The sequence below is a fragment of the Schistocerca americana genome, chromosome 1 (genome assembly GCF_021461395.2).
Source record: "Schistocerca americana isolate TAMUIC-IGC-003095 chromosome 1, iqSchAmer2.1, whole genome shotgun sequence".
In the NCBI taxonomy this organism is placed as follows: domain Eukaryota; kingdom Metazoa; phylum Arthropoda; class Insecta; order Orthoptera; family Acrididae; genus Schistocerca; species Schistocerca americana.
Genome location: NC_060119.1, coordinates 1,054,986,638 through 1,055,001,944, shown reverse-complemented (window position 1 = coordinate 1,055,001,944; position 15,307 = coordinate 1,054,986,638). Strand labels below are relative to the sequence as shown.

The 15,307-nt window shown below is 41.8% G+C and overlaps 1 protein-coding gene across 1 annotated transcript in view; it reads left to right on the top strand.

The window, feature by feature from the left end:
* The window catches only part of LOC124596241 (cadherin-86C-like), a 299,468-nt gene that overhangs the window by 131,316 nt on the left and 152,845 nt on the right, over positions 1-15,307 (top strand). The window lies entirely within an intron of this gene.

The window sequence follows — 15,307 nt, the reverse complement described above, 5'->3', positions numbered from 1 at the left end:
GTCACATATGTAATCCTAGAAACAGCACTCTCTTTCACAGTAATTCAACAAGTATTGTAAGCAGCGCTATGTGTTTAACACAAAAAGTACTGGTTTTGTTTTTAAAAAGCAGAAAACTTGTTTTGAGTAGTTGCAAAGCACTGTTGATGGACGTCACATAAGATCCTTCACTGATCGGTGCACATGGAACCAAGTGGAATGGTTCTGAGCTGTGAACTGAACTACGCCACCCAACAGACTACTCATTCAACTGAAGAGCCAGCCACTGGTGAAAAAGTGGCTTGTTTGCCATTCTTTTAGAATTATTGATCAATCACTTTTTGTTATTTTTGGATCACGCTGTATTTTACCGTGATTATATCTGTCTTGTCCTTGCTGAAAGGAAGGTGGTCAGATTCTACATATTGAAATGGGACAGGGGACCTGATATTGCAGTAGGAGTAATGGTTATCAATGCCCACCGATTTGCTCTTTTAACCGCGTAATTTTGGGCAAAATTTCAAATATCATGCTAAGCTGCAAGTTGTTCAGGGTGCGAAAGAAACATTAGCGAAATAACAGACCTACAGCCATAACTATGACAGTCAAAAACAATTACAGCGAAGGACGCCAATTCCTTCATGTTGTTGTTGTGGTCTTCAGTCCTGAGACTGGTTTGATGCAGCTCTCCATGCTACTCTATCCTGTGCAAGCTTCTTCATCTCCCAGTACCTACAGCAACCTACATCCTTCTGAATCTGCTTAGTGTATTCATCTCTTGGTCTCCCTCTACGATTTTTACCCTCCATGCTGCCCTCCAATGCTAAATTTGTGATCCCTTGATGCCTCAAAACATGCCCTACCAACCGATCCCTTCTTCTAGTCAAGTTGTGCCACAAACTCCTCTTCTCCCAGTTCTATTCAATACCACCTCATTAGTTATGTGATCTACCCATCTAATCTTCAGCTTTCTTCTGTAGTACCACATTTCGAAAGCTTCTATTCTCTTCTTGTCCAAACTGGTTATCATCCATGTTTCACTTCCATACATGGCTAAACTCTATACAAATACTTTCAGAAACGACTTCCTGACACTTAAATGAATATTCGATGTTAACAAATTTCTCTTCTTCAGAAACGCTTTCCTTGCCATTGCCAGTGTACATTTTACGTCCTCTCTACTTCGACCATCATCCGTTATTTTGCTCCCAAAATAGCAAATCTCCTTTACTACTTTAAGTGTCTCATTTACTAATCTAGTTCCCTCAGCATCACCCGACTTAATTCGACTACATTCCATTATCCTCGTTTTGCTTTTGTTGATGTTCATCTTATACCGTCCTTTCAAGACACTGTCCATTCCGTTCAACTGCTCTTCCAAGTCCTTTGCTGTCTCTGACAGAATTACAATGTCATCGGCGAACCTCAAAGTTTTTACTTCTTCTCCATGAATTTTAATACCTACTCCAAATTTTTATTTTGTTTCCTTTACTGCTTGCTCAATATACAGATTGAATAACATCGGGGAGAGACTACAACCCTGTCTCACTCCTTTCCCAACCACTGCTTCCCTTTCATGCCCCTCGACTCTTATAACTGCCATCTGATTTCTGTACAAATTGTAAATAGCCTTTCGCTCTCTCTACTTTATACCTGCCACCTTCAGAATTTGAAAGAGAGTATTCCAGTTAACATTGTCAAAAGCTTTCTCTAAGTATACAAATGCTAGAAATGTAGGTTTGCCTTTTCTTAATCTTTCTTCTAAGACAAGTCGTAAGGTTAGTATTGCCTCACGTGTTCCAACATTTCTGCGGAATCCAAACTGATCTTCCCCGAGGTCCGCTTCTACCAGTTTTTCCATTCGTCTGTAAAGAATTCGCGTTAGTATTTTGTAGCTGTGACTTATTAAACTGATAGTTCAGTAATTTTCACATCTGTCAACACCTGCTTTCTTTGGGATTGGAATTATTATATTCTTCTTGAAGTCTGAGGGTATTTCGCCTGTCTCATACATCTTGCTCACCAGATGGTAGAGTTTTGTCATGACTGGCTCTCCCAAGGCCATCAGTAGTTCTAATGGAATGTTGTCTACTCCCGGGGCCTTGTTTCGACTCAGGTCTTTCAGTGCTCTGTCAAACTCTTCACGCAGTATCTTATCTCTCATTTCGTCCCATTTCCATAATATTGTCCTCAAGTACATCGCCCTTGTATAAACCCTCTATTTACTCCTTCCACCTTTCTGTCTTCCCTTCTTTGCTTAGAACTGGGTTACCATCTGAGCTCTTGATATTCGTACAAGTGGTTCTCTTCTCTCCAAAAATTCCTTCATATTGTAGTGAAATTAACATACAAAGCATCGTTAATTCGATGCAGTCTGGATATACATTTGAAATGGTAACAGTAGTCACATTATTTAACTAGAGGTTTTTCCAGTCCTGTACATCGACAGGTTGTAGCATGTAAACCAAGGATACCTAAACTAACTGCTCCACGTTGATTACATCTGTAAGTACATCTATACTCCACAAACCACCGTGAGGTGCCTGACAGAGGGTACGTCCCATTGTAACAGTTATTAGAGGTTCTTCCTGTTCCATTCACGTATGGAGTATGGGAAGAATGATTGTTTGAACGCATCTGTGCATGCAGTAATTATTCTAATCTTATCCTCACGATTCCTACGTGATCGATACATGGGGGGTTGTAGTATATCCATAGAGTAATCATTTAAAACCGGTTCTTGAAACTTGGTTATTACACTCTCTCGGGAAAACTTACGTCTGTCTCCGAGAGTCTGCCATTTCACTTCCTTCAGTATCTCTGTGACACTCTCCCATGGATTAAACAAAACTGTGACCATTCGTGATTGCCTTATCTGTATACATTCAATATCCCCTGTTATCCCCATCTGGTACGCGTCCCATACACTTCAGCAATATTCTAGGATGGGTTGCTCAAATGATTTGTAAGCAATCTTTTTCATAGACTAATTGCACTTCCCCAATATTCTACCAATAAACCGAAGTCTACCACCTGCTTTACCCATGATTGAACCTATATGATCATTTCATTTCATATCCCTACAAAGTATTACACCTAGGTATTTGCATGATTAGGCCAATTACAATAGTAACTCATTGATATTATGGTCATAGGATAATACGTTTTTTCGTTTTGTGAAGTGCCCCATTTTACATTTCTGAACATTCGGAGTAAGTTTCTAACGTCTGCATCATGTTGATATCTTATCAAGATCTGACTAAATAGTTATGCAGCTTCTCTCAGATAGCTTAAGAAAATCAATGAGCATCACATTAGTTGTCATTAGCGTGACATTTATGCCACTGAGCAAATTTCCTATGTGCAGTTGCTTCTAAGAAAGAGATACGCTCTCCAGAATCCCATACTGGATCAATGGCTAAGCAGGAATTTGCAATAACCAGGAACTGTTCGATTATTGGGTTCCGGTGGTAAATGCGGTGATAGACAATGTTGGGTTACAAAAAGTCTAATAAATTTGTGATTATTGTTATTGATATAAACGTCATGCAGATTGGGTGTTATTGCGAGGAGTTACTGGGAAGATCAGATGCCTCAAGTCAGTCACACAGTAATAATACCAAGTAAAAGAAACAAGAAGAGAGCATTTTCCATTTTACGTTGCGAACTGGCGGCGTATTTAAAGGTTCCCTAAATTCAGTGTCTGCTCTGAATGCTCATCAGTGCGGCCCACCACATCAGGTGAACTGGATAGTGTCATACAGTAAATGGAGTTGTGCTAGTCAGTGTAAAAGATATTTTTTAATGACTGGTTACAGTCGGATTCTTTAGTTACGAGCAACGTAACAATTCACCATAAAAATAACAATACCATATGTGAAGAACACGGAGCAAGTTGAGTGCTGCCAACATGGATGAATGACAGATTGATTGCTCGTCCCAAGAACCACTGTAAGAGTTGCAGTGCTAGCTAATCACCCAACTCTAGACAGGACACACTTTCTGACTGAGGAGAAATAAAAAAATATTTGTTTTACACCTGAGTGCCACGGGATGGCCTGATGGTGATCAGTGGTTGGGAGTCAAAGTAAAAGTGCGCCTATAGATTAAAACAGAGCCACCAACACAGACATGTGCATTAGCATGTCACTTTGGTAGTCAGGGAGGCCCACCGGCATCTGGACGAATCCATACCGCAGATTAACAAGGGCCAGTATGCCAGCCGGCATGTATGGGGTTTTTAGGCGGTTTACAAAATTAGACTATGCAAATACTGGGCTGGCACCCACGTCCCGCATCAGTTATGCGGCTCACAAACATTTAGAAAACGTTCGCGCACTTTCACATAGGATAACACTTGACGTTTACAGTTGGGAGTGTGGGGTGGGTGTTGGGAGAGAGAAAGTGGTGGCGGCAGGAAGAGCATCTGTCCACATTCTACCACAAACATTGCCAAATCTGAAAATTAACATGTCGGCTCGGAGAAGATACTGGATAAAGGCCAAGAAAAAGAGGAAGGCTACAGATTAAAACATTTTTTCCCCCGATCGTGTTGTCCAGCCGACAACATGTCGAAAATAAGTAATGGGGGAAAATCATTAATTCAACAAGATTCATTATTCAGACCTCTCAGGTTTATCACATAATTATCTTAATGATCTTCCATTTAACACACATCAAGCAGAATTACGTCTTTTTGCAAGTGAAGCAAGTATTATAATCAGTCCCGATAGAAACACACCAACAGAAGAAACTCTCAATATTGACTGGTTTTCTGCCAATGGCCTCTCTCTTACTTTTAAAAAGGCTCAGCATATCCAGTTCTGCGTATTAAATGGTACATTACCAACAACAAATTTAAAGCATGAGCCGGATTTAGTAAACAACGTAGAATCTTGAAAAATTTTAAGTGTACATATTGATGAAAATTCAAACTGAGAAGGGCACACATTTTAAAGATTCTTGAACAACAGTTCAGTTCAGTCTCTTTTCAACACTGCATTATTGCAAATCTTGGATAAAGAACCGTCAATAAGTTCACATTGCCTAATTTCATTCAGTAATGTCATGCAGAATTGTACATTTCATAACTCATCTACAGGAAAGAAAGTCATTTTTGCACAAAGACGAATTATAACAATACAGTGTGCTGCCCACCATCGATCCTCTTATCTAACTGTTTGGGTCAACAATGTAGGAAAAGATAGATAGCTCCTTACCGTAAAGAAGACATGTCAAGTAGAAGATATCTATCTTTCCCTACATTGCTGATATTCCTGCCTCAGGTTTCCATAGCTTGTTTAAGGATTTAGGTACTTTTATTACAGTATTGCAGTATGTATATAATTTGTCTCGCAAAAATTTTTGTAAATAATCCAGTAGAGTTCAGAAGGGATAATAACATTTATGAAATGAAATAATCGTCCGGCATTAGCATCTGTAATTACAATAGGATAAAGAAACTACTTTCATTTCTTTTAATTAAAGTTGACTGTTGCTCAGGAAGGAACAAATAATGCTATTACTAAAATCTTTGATAACTTGAAAGGTAAAGGTAGAGTCCATGAACCAGGAAAGTACCTCGCCCCAGCTGACCTTTTACTCCCTGGAGAAATCACCGAAATTCGTTTAAACAGCAGGCAGAGTGAACCTACAGCGGCCTGAAGGACTGGGTCGACGAAAAATCCCCGCCCCTACTCGGGATTTATCCCAGATTTCCATGGCAGGATCCTAGTACTCTGCCCATGTTCTTCTGAAAATAACTTTATTGATAAAAACTGTTGACATTACAATTCACGAAGCCGGCCGGAGTGGCCGTGCGGTTCTAGGCGCTGCAGTCTGGAGCCGAGCAACCGGTACGATCGTAGGTTCGAATCCTGCCTCGGGCATGGATGTGTGTGATGTCCTTAGGTTAGTTAGGTTTAATTAGGTCTAAGTTCTAGGCAACTGATGACCTCAGAAGTTATGTCGCATAGTGCTCAGAGCCATTTGAACCAATTCACGAAAATCTACAATTCTTGTTTCAAAAACATTACATATACATTACATAGAACATCAATAAATATTACAACATCAGTACACTGATCAGCCAAAACATTATGACGACTCCCCATCGCGACTTTGGATGCCGCCGTGTGGCATTGAGGGCACGTGATGCGGTAAAAATGGTTCAAATGGCTCTGAGCACTATGGGACTTAACAGCTAAGGTCATCAGTTCCCTAGAAGTTAGAACTACTTAAACCTGTGGTGTCACCGCCAGACACCACACTTGCTAGGTGGTAGCTTAAATCGGCCGCGGTCCATTTAGTACATGTCGGACCCGCGTGTCGCCAATGTGTGATCGCAGACCGAGCGCCACCACAAGGCAGGTCTCAAGATATGGAAGAGCACTCGCCCCAGTTGTACGGACGACATTGCTAGCGACTACACTGACGAAGCATCGCTCATTAGCCGAGCAGATAGTTAGAATAGCCTTCAGCTAAGTCCATGGCTACGACCTAGCAAGGCGCCATTAGCCTTACATAGTTTGATAGTTATCGTATAAAATGTCTCATCAAGAACGTTGTAAACCAATGACGGATTAAAAGTTAAGTATTCCCAAAGCAACGTACTTTTCTTTATAGCAATTCATTGAGCGTCCTGTTTCAGACTTCAAGATATTCTGCGTGAGCTTATAGCGTGCCTATCGGCCCCCTCAAAATAACACTGTGTCGGCACTTCTGTCGACACATCAAAACCTAACTAACCTAAGGACATCACACACATCCACGCCCGAGGCATGAGTCGAACCTGCGACCGCAGCGGTCGCACGGTTCCAGACTGAAGCGCCTAGAACCGCTCGGCCACTCCGGCCGGCGACGCGGTAAAGAAAAAGTATGTAAGTGGAGCAGACACGGAAGGGGGTCACCCTAGCGAAAATGTGGGTTCCAAATGAGGAAATCCACTGAGATAAGGAACTTTGACAATGGACAGATTATTAGTATTATGCAGAGCCTGTGAACTAGTATTTCGGAAATGGTGAAGCTGGATGATTGTTCACGTGTTATTGTCATGAGCATCTACGGAAAGAGGTAGAACGACAGTGAAATTACCATTAGGTGCTAAATGGTTGGGCGTTCAAAGTTTGTACTGGAATGTTTCACTACAAACAGCAAGAAACACCAGCTGAAAACTGCCGTAAGGTACTAAATTTAATAAATGACCATACTGCACAAAAAACTTTGCAAAACACAGTGAGCGAAAGATTATTCAGCAGCATGAGTTACCTTTGAAAACTGCTAAATTAAATAACAAATACACTGCACAAACAGCTTTGTCAGTACGTAACTTTGGAACTGCTACAGCTGCAACTGCACACTGCAAAATGTACACACAATGCTGAGGCTTCAGTGAACATCTTAAGCACATTCCCGAATAACAGATCACTTGAATCAATAACAGAACAAGAATGACTGAGATGAATGAAAATCCACTGATAAATTACTTTTACAGGAAATATTATAAGTAATAATACATACATCAAAAAAAGTTTTGCATCACCCTGGTTCCCAGAACTCCTGAAGATAGACATTGATTGTGGATATTGTATCACAGGCACAATCCCTTTGACTGTTCAGAGATGTCACTAAACCTGCCCAAAGATGTAAACAACAATGCATGAACAGCGCCTATTAGACGGTGGGGGTCCGACAGCCAATCAGTTCCAGTCATTCCAGCAGGAAGGTGGTACTCGGCTTGTATTGTCTGTAGTTCACCCATGTTTAGACGGTCAATACTGCAGTTCAATCACATCTGCATTGTTACTTTGTTCCAGGAACGGTTCTCAACAAGGGAAGTGTCCAGGCATTTCGGAGTGAACCAAAGCGATGTTGTTCGGACATGGTGGAGATACAGAAAGACAGGAACTGTCGATGATATGCCTCACTCAGACCGCCCAAGGTCTATTACTGCAATGGATGACCTCTACCTATGGATTAGGACTTAGAGGAACCCTGACAGAAATGGCACCATGTTGTATAATGCTTTTCATGCAGCCACAGGACATCATGTTACGAAACAAACAGTGCGTAATACGTTGCATGATGTTCAACTTCACTCTCAACGTCCATGGCGAGGTCCATCTTTGCAACCATGACACCATTAGCACTGTACAGATGGGTCCAACAACATGCCAAATGGACCGCTCAGGATTGGCATCACATTCTCTTCACCGATGAGTGTCGCATATGCCTACAACCAGACAATCGTCGGAGATGTGTTTGGAGGCAACCCGGTCAGGCTGAACGCCTTAGATATGCTGTCCAGTGAGTGCAACAAGGTGGAGATTCCCTGCTGTTTTGGGGTGGCATTATGTGAGGCCGACATACACCACTGGTGGTCATGGAAGGCACCGTAACGGTTGTACAATACGTGAATGCCACCCTCCGATTGATAGTGCAACCATATTGGCAGCATATTGGTGAGGCATTCGTCTTCATGGATGACAATTCACGCCCCCATCATGCACATTTTGTGAATGACTTCCTTCAGGATAACTATGTCGCTCGACTAGAGTGGCCAGCATGTTCGGCAACCTCTGAGTGAAGACTGGTGAGCCTCCACCATCCATTTGATAGTATTTCCTTGCAGCGTGAAAGGCATTTAGGTACTTGGCTAATCCTCACTGACTGCTCAGTCTAGCATGCAGGCAGCTTTCACCTTGAGCCATAAAGATATATACTAAATTTCATTTACAGTGTGGCTGTTCATGTGCCAATGCCACAATTTTCCAATTTTCAGTCATGTGTCTATAAAGGTCTGATATCAGTAGTTTGCCCCAATAGTTCCCTCAAGGCTAGGTTTGTGATGGGGAGGTACATATGACCCTGAGGACACTGAAGCAGATGAAATCTATTCAAGCTACAAAATTCATCAGCTACAGTTCCCAGAGTCCACTGTAAGCCATTCAGTATAGGTACCCAGAAAAAATACTGTCCAGTCCACCCAGAGCACCCTCATTTACCTAAGGAAGAGTTGATATTGTGCAGACCATGTGGGAATTCAGGGCAACAAACTGACAAATGGAGCTTCCAAGGAGGTTTGTAAAATACCTTCAGTAGATAAATCTGTGTCCTTTTACATCTTATTCTATCATTGTTGACAAGAAGGATCATGAGAAGAGGAGTGAGGACTGTCTGGAAGAAAGAGAGAATAAGCTGTTGTTGGGGATGCCAGCTACTGATTGGGGTATACCTTCTTTCTGCCACAGGGTGAAACCAACTATTGGATCTGGTGTACCTCCTGCTAACTGCAAAGGCAACACAATATGCTAATTGCATACCTGACACTGCCTTTTGGCGCATGGTTTCCTTCTCCTGCAGTATCTACCAGTGTGTTCTACCTGCGGTGCACCTCTGTCTGTAATGAGCATAGATACATGCTCCCATTCTGGTGCATAAATGTCTTCACTGACTTTCTTTCTCTCCCCCTCCCCCTTCCCCCCCCCCCCTCCCCCCACCCAAGTACAATGTGCATCTCCTCCACATTTAACATGCCACAGAAGATACTTAGGATATTAATAATAACAACAAAAAATGTTTTGATATAATGATAACTACTATTTGTTTGCCTTAGTGGATAGTACAGTGGTGTTTGCTTCTGGGGTGGAACAGTCATGATTGCCTTGATGTACTCCATTGGCACCAGAAGAGGCATTGCACAACTCAGCTAGGGACTTGCTCTCATTTTGTGTGATAACATACTAAGTGTCAGATGTTTATTGAAGTTTCGTTGATCTACCGAGCATTGTGATAGAGTTTTGGGAAAGAACACACAACTTGTGTTAATCACCCAGCTTTTCTATTTTGGATGTCTTTATACATTTTCTAGATCATTTTATATAATTTTATTTTATAGTATTGTTATAAGTTTATTTTTATTGTAATTTTTAATTACTGTTTGCAAGCTAATTGTACTTTACATTGGATACTAACAAACATGTTGAGTACCCCTGTTCCAACAAGCAATATATATCTGTCTAAGGTGTTACTGGTCAGTAGCTTTAGATGTGTCTGTGGTTAGCACTTCACTCCCCTAGCTATTAATCTTTGCATCCATAACTAGAGCTACTATTTCTCCTTTAACAACAATGTAGGAAATGATTAATTCCTACTAAGTTGCAGGCAGGCACAATTAAAAGACACTTACACATAAATTCTTGGCTACAACATTCATCAAAAAAAGAAAACTCACACCATTCATTCACACAAGCAAGCACACCTCACACACACAAGACTGTCAGCTCCAGCAGCTCGGGTCAGAATGCAGTTATCACATGGGATGGTAGCAGCAATCTGGAGGGAGCGGGGAAGATAAAGGGACAGCAGGTGGGGGATGAGAGACGTGCTGCCTGGCAGAGTGAACAGGCTCTAGAATGCCAATATGTGTAGCGTCAGGAAGTTGTGGGACAGGGAGGTAGGGAAAATGGAGTGAAAAAGGAGAGGAGTGAGGAAAGATGGGTGGGTGTGTTGGTAGAGGGTGACAAAGAGTGTAGGAGACAGGAATGGGGAGGAGTTGATAGGACAGAGAGGGTGTAAACTGTTGGGTGAAGGGTATGGGGACAGTATGTTACCGTAGGTTGAAGCTGGGATAATTATGGAAGCAGAGAATGTGTTGTAAGGATAACTCCAATCTGTGCAGTTCATAAAACCTGGTGGTGGAGGGGAGATCCAGAGGGCTCAGGTAGTGAAGCAGCCATTGAAATCGAGCATGTTATTTTCAGCTGCATATTGTGACACAGGTTGTTCTACTTTGCTCTTGGCCATGGTTTGATGGTGGCCATTTATCCTGGCAGATGGCTGGTTGGTAGTCATACCAATATAAAAATCTGTGCAGTGATTGCAGCAGAACTAGTAAATTACGTGGCTGCTTTCAGAAGTGGCCTGGCAACTGATGGGGTAGGATAAATCTTTGACAGGTTTGGAATAGGAAGTACTGGGTGGGTGGACTGGACAGGTCCTACACCTGTGTCTTCCACAGAGATATAATCCTTGTGGCAAGGGGTTGGGTTTGGAAGTGGCATAGGGATGGACTAGGACATTGTCAAGGCTGGGTGGGCAATGGAACACCACTTTAGGAGGGGAGGGAAGGATCTCAGGTAGGATGTCCTTCATTTCAGTGCATGATGATAGGTAATCAATGCCCTGGCAAAGGATGTGGTTCAATTGTTCCAGTCAGAAGTGATATCGAGTGATGAAGGATCACTTTTTTGTGGCTGGTACTTGGGGGTGGTGGGAGGATTGCAGGTACTGTTGGTGGTTAATGAGTTTAATGTGGACAGCATTTCGACAGCTGTTATCCATTTCACACCAAAAAATCCCTCACATACAACTTGGCTACTCAGCCACAGCTTACCTGTAGTGACAAGAACTACCTTGCCCAGTGTGTTGAGTGTCTCACCAAGGCCTTCACAGACAGGCACTATCCCCCAGACCTAGTCCACAAACAGATTTCTCGTGCCATTTCCCCTCATACACTCTATCCTCCCATCACCCCCAGGAACCAGCCACAAAGGTGTGCCCCCTTTGTCATTGAGTACCTCCCCAGACTGGAACAACTGTACCACATCCTTTTCCAGGGCTGTGATTACCAATCCTCATGCACTGAAATGAGGGACATTCTACTCGAGATCCTCCCACCCTTTCTGAAGTGGTGTTCTGTCACCCACCCAACCTCCACAACATCCTAATCCATCACCATGCCACTCTCAATCCCAATACAGTGCCACAAGGGTCATATCTCTGTGGAAGACCAAGGTGCAAGCCTTTCCCAATCAACCCACCCAGTACTCCCTATTCCAGCCCTATCACAAGTTTATCCTACTCCATCAAGATCCAAGCCACCTATCATTTACCAGCTCTGCTGCTATCATTGCACAGATTTTTATTTTGGTATGACTACTAACCAGCTGTCCACCAGTATAAATGGCCACCATCAAACCATGGCCAAGAGCAAAGTAGACCATCCTGTGGCACAACATTCGCTTCTCCCATAATTATCCCAGCTTCAACCTACAGTAACATACTGTCCCTACACCCTTCACCAAACAGTTTTCACCCCCTCTGTCCTATCACCTCCTCCCCATTCTGGTATCATACACTCTTTGTTTGTCACCTTCTGCCAATGCACCCAACCATCTTTCCTCACTCTTCTCCTTTTTCACTCCATTTTCCCCACCTCCCTGTCCCACAACTTCCTGACACTGCACACTCTGCCAGGCAGTGCTCCTCTCTTCCCCCACCTCTACACTATTATCCCTTCCCCTTCCCCACCTCCTCCAGATTGCTACCACCATCCCACTGATAAGTTATATTCTGGCTCGAACTGCTGGAGTTGGCTGTCATGTGTGCATGACGTGTGCCTGCTTGTGTGAGTGAAAGGTGTGCGTGTCTCTTTTTACAATGAGGTCTGTGGCTGAAAGCTTATATGTAAGTTTCTTTTAATTGTGCCTGTCTGCAACTTAGTGTATTATCTTTATGGTAGGTAGAAATCTATCTTTTACTACATTGTTGGTATTCCTCCCTGAACTTTCTGTTGTTTTATTTCTCCTTTACGTGTGTCCTCAGTTGTCCTCACAAGGACCCACTCCAATACTCCCACTATGGAAATATACTTGATAGTACTGATGATCAAACCAACTGATTGCGATGTCCGGATATGTTCATCATAACATTTCAGTGATTGCTTTAGTCCATCTGCCTTGAAGCAAATGTTTTGCAGCCTTCATTTGGGTAGTCCACAGCTCTGTTCTCACATTTTGAACTATCATCTTATGGCTCTCAAAATGAAAATCTAATTGTGTTAGGGTAGCTTCCATCTGCAGAACTATCCAGAAATTGTGAACAATCCTAGGACAATCAGCACACCTGCAGAACGTCATAAATGAGAACATTGTGGTAGATTACTTACCAGTCCTTACTCTGAACTGCATCAAAGACAACATAGTGGTCTTCTGGTAGTTCTCTCCTTATTATCAGTCTGACTGCTTCCATGTATGTCTATGCTTCATACAAATTCTTTCAGAAAATACTTCCTAATTCTTAAATCTATATTTTATGTAAACAAATTTCCCTTCTTCAGAATCGCTTTTCTTTCCATTGTAAGTCTGTGTTTTATATCCTCTCTACTTTGGTTATCATCAGTTATTTTGCTACCCATGTAGCAAAATCCATCTATTACTTTAAGTGTCACGTTTCCTAATCTAACTCCCTCAGCATTACCTGATTTAATTTGACTACATTCCCTTATTCTTGGTTTGATTTTGTTGATGTTAATCTTATATCCTCTTTGCAAGATGCTGTCCATTCTGTTCAAGTACTCTTCCAAGTCATTTACTGTCTCTGACAGAATTACACATCATCAGCAAACCTCAAAGTTTTTATTTCTTCTCTAAGGACTTTAATTTTTAACTCCAAACTTTTCTTTAGCTTCCTTTACTGCTTGCTCAGTGTACAGATTGAATAACATCGAGGGTAGGCTAGAACCTTGCCTCACTCCCTCCTTAACCACTGCTCTCCTTTCATGCCCCTTGGCTCTTATAGCTGCCATCGGGTTTCCGTAAAAGTTATGAATCATCTTTCGCTCCCTGTATTTTACCTGTACTACCTTCAGTATTTCAAAGAGAATGTTTCAGTCAACATTGTCAGAAGATTCCCCTGAGTCTACAAATGCTATACTGTATTTTACGAACTAATAGACACACTTTTTTCTTCGAAAAATTGCCTCCAAAATTCAGGTGCCTCTTGTGCTCCAAATTAATATAAAATTATCCAGTGTTTGATTTAAAATTCCCACTAGTTTTAAAAATGGTCATATATTCAGTGCCACAGGAAACCTATCTCTGTCTGGCAACTTTGGATTCAACTGGCAGCAACAGTGCACCAATGCCACGAACATGATTTGTGGGGATTCACAAATTTGCTAACATTGTCTGCTTCCCACCCCACCATCATAAAATCAGAACACTGTCTAGCATTTGATGCATCATTGCAGGCTGTGGTGCCAGTGAACTTGAATTGAAAGTGATTTGTGTTATTGGTAACAGTACAATATTTCTGTTAGTAGCTAGCTTCGTAATGGAAAAAAATAAAAGGTGTTCGTATGATGTGGGCTATAAATTGAAGGTAATAGCATATGTAGAAGAACATGGAAACAGAGCAGCTGAGCAGCATTTCAACCTTTCACCAACAGAAAAAAACCATTTGCGATTGGCAGGCTAGTAAAGAAGAACTGAAAAAAATGAGGAAGGCTGAAGTGCACATAGAGGACTGAATGCAAAATGGCCAAAACCAGAGGATGACATATTGAAATGGATTCACGGACACCATCAAAATGGCATAGGAATTAATAAAAAAATTTCAAATGGATGCTCGTAAGCTAGCGCTATAGTTAAACAGAGAACTGACTCGTGACGATAACATATTAGACCTTCTGGAGACAAACAGACCCGAACTATTTGAAACAGTTAACACAGAACATGGAATCAGCGATCATAAAGTGGTCACAGCATCGGTGATTTCAGCTGTAAATAGAAATATTAAAAAAGGTAGGAAGATTTTTCTCTTTAGCAAAAGTGACAAAAAGCAGATTTCAGATTACTTGACGGCTCAACACAAAAGTTTTATCTCAAGTACAGATAGTGTTGAGGATCAGTGGACAAAGTTCAAAACTATCGTACAATATGCATTAGATGAATATGTGCCAAGCAAGATCATAAGAGATGGAAAAGAGTCACTGTGGTACAACAGCCAAGTTAGAAAACTGCTACAGAAGCAAAGGGAACTTCGACTTCTGACGTCGATCAGTAGTAGAATTTTGGAACACGTATTATGTTCGAGTATAATGACATTTCTGGATTCAATAAATCTACTCTGTAGGAATCAGCATGGGTTTCAAAAACGACAATTGTGTGAAACCCAGCTCGCGCTATTCATCCACGAGACTCAGAGGGCCATAGACGTGGGTTCCCAGGTAAATGCCGTGTTTCTTGACTTCTGCAAGGCATTTGATATAGTTCCCCACAGTCTTTTAATGAACAAAGTAAGAGCATATGGACTATCAGACCAATTGTGTGATTGGATTGAAGAGTTCGTAGATAACAGAACGCAGCATGTCATTCTCAATGAGGAGAAGTCTTCCAAAGTGAGAGTGATTTCAGGTGTGCTGCAGGGGAGTGTCGTAGGACTGTTGCTATTCACAATATATGTAGATGACCTTTTGGATAACATCGGAAGTTCACTGAGGCTTTTTGCGGATGATGCTGTAGTATATCGAGAGGTTGCAACAATGGAA